Source organism: Tamandua tetradactyla, chromosome 15 (genome assembly GCF_023851605.1).
Source record: "Tamandua tetradactyla isolate mTamTet1 chromosome 15, mTamTet1.pri, whole genome shotgun sequence".
NCBI classification, from domain to species: Eukaryota; Metazoa; Chordata; class Mammalia; order Pilosa; family Myrmecophagidae; genus Tamandua; species Tamandua tetradactyla.
In genome coordinates, this window is record NC_135341.1 from 51,537,871 (window position 1) to 51,544,071 (window position 6,201).

Here is a 6,201-nt window from a genome sequence, read left to right on the forward strand (position 1 = left end):
AAGGGGAGAAAAGGGGTGGTGGGATGGAGGAGGAAGCTATAGATTTAAAAATTGCTGATGGGCCATGGTGGCTCATTGGCAGAGTTCTCGCCTGCCATGCCAGAGACCCGGTGCCTGCCCATGCCAAAAAAAATAATAAAAAGAAAAGAAATTGGTGGCCTGACATATCAACTGAATCAGGATTCAGATGAGTGAATTGCACAGATCAGTTGATTAATTGATGAGATCATTGTGGAAATTTAAATGTTGAATATATACAGACCTTTTTAACTATAGGGCTTGTGTTTCGAAAAGGGATTTGCTATTACCTATGACCAGGATAGCCTCCTGTACTTTAAATAAGGAGCTGGGTTCAGTCAACATGTAACCTGCGACACCCTGTGGCCTCAAGTAACTGGCTTAAAGTTGGTGAGTCTCCATTTCTTTGTCTCTACCTCTTCACTTATTGTCCTCACATTGATTTTGTTATTGAGTTGTTTTATAGAGTTTTAACATAGAATTGTTTCAAAAGTAACAAAAGCCTTTTATTTAAGAAAAGTGTCCCCTTTTCTGGACCTATCTCCCATGTTTGTGTGTGTGTATGTGTGTTTTCCCCACCTCCTCTGACTTTCTATAGAAATCTAGATCACCTTTTTTGTTTAAGAGGAAAAAAGGGGTGAAAAAATATTCTCTTTTAAGGCACAATTTTAACTAAAATAAATATAGCATGGGTCGTTATAGAAGCAGGCAGTTAAGGGAGAAGTTGCCACTTATAAGAACTGAGAATCACAGGGTGGATTTAGCTTAATAATGTTAATGTATTCTCCCTGTCTTCTGAGGTTTCTATAAATAACCAGGCACAAGGCACATCCTTCATGATTAGCTTCTACCTCTTGACTTACTTCATCAATTGGTGCCATCAGATTCTTTTGAATGTCGTTGCTCCTGATTAAGAGAAATGAGCTGGGTCTCTTTTGGATGGCTCACAGGACAGGCAATAAAGCAGGGGAGCCAGAATTCATCGAAATTTCTGTGTGTCTGCAAGAGCAGGGAGGGTCTCCCTGTGAGATGAGTAGAGGCCCAGAATCCCCGGCGGGCAGTAGACCCACAGCTGTCATTTGAAGCCTAAAATAGAGACTTTGGGAAAGAAAGTAAGCCATCCTATCCTAAAGCCAGCCACTAGGCTTCCTGGTCCCTCTTTTATATGAGTGTGTGTGTGCCTGTACACAGGCTCTGCCTGAGCAGGTGAAACTTGCTCAGGTTACTAAATCAGATAATATACTTCAGTTCTCTGCTTAGCTCATAGGTTTCCCACGTTTCTCTAGATCACTTGCAAATGTGCACCCTGAGCAATGCCAGGGGAAGGCAAGAGCTGGTGTAAATCTCAAGTCTCCATTGTAGCGGCATGGAAGGTAGAGAAAGTCCAGTGCCTGATTTAAAGACTCATGGACAAGTTACGGATACTTCAACTTTAATTGGTACCAGTTTTTGAGATGGGCCAGGGACTATTTTTGCTGTATACTTTGTTCTGAATTCAGGCAGGGGCAGCAGTTCAAAGAAATAGCAGGACGAGAACAGAAGCAAGAGGGAGGTCGGACAGGAGTATATAGCAACAGAGAGGGCCCACCTTCCAAGCTTTGCAATTAGTCAGAGGGAAATTTCATTATGCTTCATTTGGGCATATTTGCAAGATAATATTTTTACACTGAAATCCTTTGGGCATAGATTTCACAAGGATAAAAAAGAAAATATGTTATTCATGATCATTTCAATTTAACTGCACTTAATGTTATTAACAAAGGAGGAGGAGAAGGAGGATAAGTAGAGAAAAGTGAGGAAGAAGGGAGAAAACGCACAAACTGTAGTTTTTGTGTTTTGTGTTCCTGGAAAAATGTGAAAAAGTTTCTGGTCTTAGGCATTTGCTTTCCCTCACAAATTCTTTGAAAGCTATAACTAGTCTCTGTACCCACTTCCTATTGCTGGCATGGTTTCCACATATGGAATTGAATTATTAATAAGGATTTCACACCTCTAATGAGCACCTGCTGTCTTCTCTGGGTCAGTACATTTTTATCATTTTTAATGGAACATTAATCACATATGCCAAATTACTATCTAGTTTGATAAATTGCTTTATTTTAACTTTTTATTTTGAACTGATTTTTAGACTTACATAACAGTTGCCCAAATATGCAGAGGGTTCTCATATATTCAGCTTCCCCTAATGTTACCATTTTACATAATCACCAAACAAATTATTAAATCCAGAAAACTAACTTTGCATAATATTATTAAGGGTATGTATTATAAGCTTACAGACCTTGTTCGAGTTTCACTGATTTTTCCAATAATATTATTATTTCCAATAATAGTACTTTTGTTTTCAGGATCCTATAAGATCATAAAGGAAAAATTTTTGAGGAATGTTCCTTAAAATTAGGTCAGAACCAGGGAAATCACTCAGAGGTTACCTTCCTGACTCATCAGGATCAAGGGAGTAATGGAGAGTTTCACACAATCTCCCTCAATAGGTGGTAGCATCATATGGATCACTTCTTTCCAAATTCTTTTCCATCAGCATTTTTTTTCCCAAATGAAATGTGTTCTAGTTTGCTAGCTGCCAGAATGCAACACACCAGAGACGGATTGGCTTTTAATAAAAGGGGATTTATTTTGTTAGTTCTTCAGAGGAAAGGCAGCTAACTTTCCACTGAGGCTCTTTCTTACGTGGAAGGCACAGGATGGTCTCTGCTGGCCTTCTCTCCAGGCCCCTGGGTTCCAACAACTTTCTCCGGGGTGACTTCTTTCTGCATCTCCAAAGGCCTGGGCTGAGCTGCAAGTGCTGAGATGAGGAATGCCGAGCTGCTTAGGCTGTGCTACATTGTGCTCTCTCATTTAAGCACCAGCCAATTAGGTCAAATGTCACTCATTGCAGCAGACATGCCTCCTACCTGACTGCAGATGTAATTAGCAACAGATGAGGTTCACGTACCATTGGCTTATGTCCGCAGCAACAAAACTAGGTATGCTCACGTGGCCAAGTTGACAACTGAATCTAACTAACACAAAATGTTATGTAGAAACACTATATTTAAAACAAATAAAAACATATCTTTCCTAATTGAAGAAACGATAAGAGTCATTAGCTTCACTCTTCCACACCTGAATTGTTTTGCTCCTAATCATACAATTTTGCAGAATTCTTCTCAAAACATAACATTTAACATATGCCGGGTAATGGGATTTTATTTAATAAAACAGGGTGCACTTCCACAATTGCAACAGAAAATATTTGTCATAACTAGACATGACCAGGAACACAGGACAACTAAGTAACTAATTTTTGCAAAACCACAAATAATATTTGAGAGAAAATCGAGCACCCTTCTTATAGTCTGCATTCCGGTTACATTTAACTTCTTACCATTATGTACTGGTTTGTGACATCAGGTGTTTCTGCTTTTATTTATGTGCTCCTGTCAAGAATGATTTCCTCCTTCTCTCCCTTAGACTCCTTTGTCTCTCCACTCAAACAAGCAATGTCTTACACCTCAGCCTTCAAGGTGCAACTCGCATCACTTCCTCTTCTCTCCACGACAAAATTAATCATGGTGTCCTTTGTCTCCCCATATTGTTTCTTTCACATGATTCACTTTACATTTAAGTTGGGTATATGCTTGTCTTTCTTATCAGATGCTTTCAGAACAGAATCTGTCTTAATTTTTCTACCTGACATATCCACTTTTGAAGCAACACAGATGCTCGATATTTTATGTTTAAATGATGATTACTTTCTGTGGTAGTTTGAAGCTATTACGTACTCCAGAAAAATGCCATTTTTAAAATCCATTCCTGTGGGTGCAGACCTATTGTAGGTGGGATCTTTTGATTAAGTTATTCCGATTGAGACGTGACCCACCTCATTCAAGGTGGGTCTTAATCCCCTTATTGGAGTCATTTATAAGAGGATAATGGACACATAGGAAAATCTCAGAGAAGCTGAGAAGAAGCTAAGAGATGAAATTCAGAGAAACACCCAGAGAAGTTTAGAAAGAAAGCCACATACATGGAAGCAAGAAGCCAAAGCATCAAAACCCAGGAGAGAAGGACCAGCAGATGTTGCCATATGTCTTGCCATCTAACAGAGGAGCTCAGCTTGCGGTAACTGGCCCTCAGAGAAGGCATTGTCCTGTTGATGCATTAACTGGGATATTTTATGGCCTTAGAACTGTAAATTTGTAAGCTAATAAATCCCCTTTGTAAAAGCCAATCCATTTCTGGTATAACGCACTCCAGAAGCTTTGGCAAACCAAAACACCTTTTCTCTTTATTCTGAATTATTACATAATAAAAGAAACATTTACTGTATGCTTTTTATGTACCATGTCTTTTTTAAGTTGGTTTTTTTTTTTTGCACGCAGTTCTTTGTTTTCTAGCAGATGTACAGATTCATGTAGTCACCATCACAATCAAAACATTGTGCTGTTCCAACACTTTAGACAATATCCTTTTGCTACCCATTCTTAAAAAAAAACACTTTTTATTGTGAAATATAACATATATACAAAAAGGTGATAAATTTCAAAGTAATTTTTAACAAATGTTTTGGAACAAAGTATTTTATGGTTTACAGTTCCACCATTTCAGGTGTTTCTTCTAGCTGCTCTAAGATACTGGAAACTAAAAAGAAATATCAATATAATGATTCAATAGTCATACTCATTTGTTAAATCCTGTCTTCTCTGATACAAATCCTTCTCCTTTGATCCTTCTCCACTCTTTAGGGATATTTGGGTAATGGACATTTTAGCTTCATGTTGAAAAGGGGTGTTGACATTATGGGGCAGAGGATGCAACTGGTTGATGCTTTTGGAGAGACTGGTACTTCTGGGTTTCAGGACTCATCTTGCTTAAGAACCATCTGGAGGTTATAGTTTTCTGAAAAATAAACTTAGTGAGTGAGATTTTTATAGAGTCTCAAATCGAGACCTGGATATTCTTTAGAGTTTACAGGAATGCTGTTGATTGGGCTTGTCATACATGGCAATTAGCAATATCTAGCTGAAGCTTGCATAAGAGTAGCCTCCAAAGTAGCTTCTCAACACTATTTGAAAACTCTTAGCCACTGATACCTTATTTTGTTACATTTCTTTTCCCCTTTTGGTCAGATAGGTATTGTTGATCCCATGATGCCAGAGCTAGGCTCATCCTTTGGAGTCATGTTCCACATTGCCTGGGAGACTTACATCCCAGGATATCATGTTCCATGTAGTGGGGAAGGTAATAATTTTACTTACAGAGTTGGGCTTAGAGAGAGAGAGGCCACATCTGAACAACAAAAGATGTTCGCTGAAAGTGACACTTAGGCATTATTATAGGTAGGCTTGTGCTAACCTTTACATGCACACAACCCTGATATATCCCTAATACCTCAAATCAATGGCATGCATTCCTCCATCACTATAGTTTTCTCTGTTTGAGAATATAATGTAAATGGAAATATACAGTAAGGAACCTTTTGAGACTAGCTTTTTGCATTCAATATAATGCTTTCAAGATTCATCTACCTGGTACATGCATCAATAGTCTGTTTCTTTTTATTGCTGAATAATAGCAATAATCCATTTTATGGGTGTCTCAGGGTTTTCTTATTTATTCATCTATTGAAAGACATTTGGGATGTTTTGAGTTTTGGGCAAACATTAATAGAGCTATTATAGACATTTCTTTATAGATTTTGTATGAAAAGTTTTCATGCTGAATCATGTGGTAGATACACTTTTAACTTTATAAGAAACTTCCAAGCTATTTTCAGAGTGGCAGTGCCATTCTCACCAGAAAAGTAGAATTGTTCCACTTTATTCCCAACCAGTCCAGAACTTGGTATTGTCTGTATTTTTTTTACTTTAGTCACTCTAAAGTTAGTGGTTTGCTAAAGCTGCTGGAATGCAGTATATCAGAAATGGTTGGCTTTTATAATGGGGTTTTGTTAACTTACAATTAACAGTTCAAAGGCTATGAAAATGCCCCAATTAAGGCATCAACAGGATGACATCTGGGATCTGAAGAAAGGCTGCTGACATCTGGACACTTCTGTCACATGAGAAGTCACATGGCTGGCATCTGCTTGTCCTTTGCTCCTGGGTTCTGTTGTTTTCAGTTTCTAATTCCAATGGCTTTCTTTCTGAATATCTGTGGGTACTTTCAGCATCTTTGAAAATT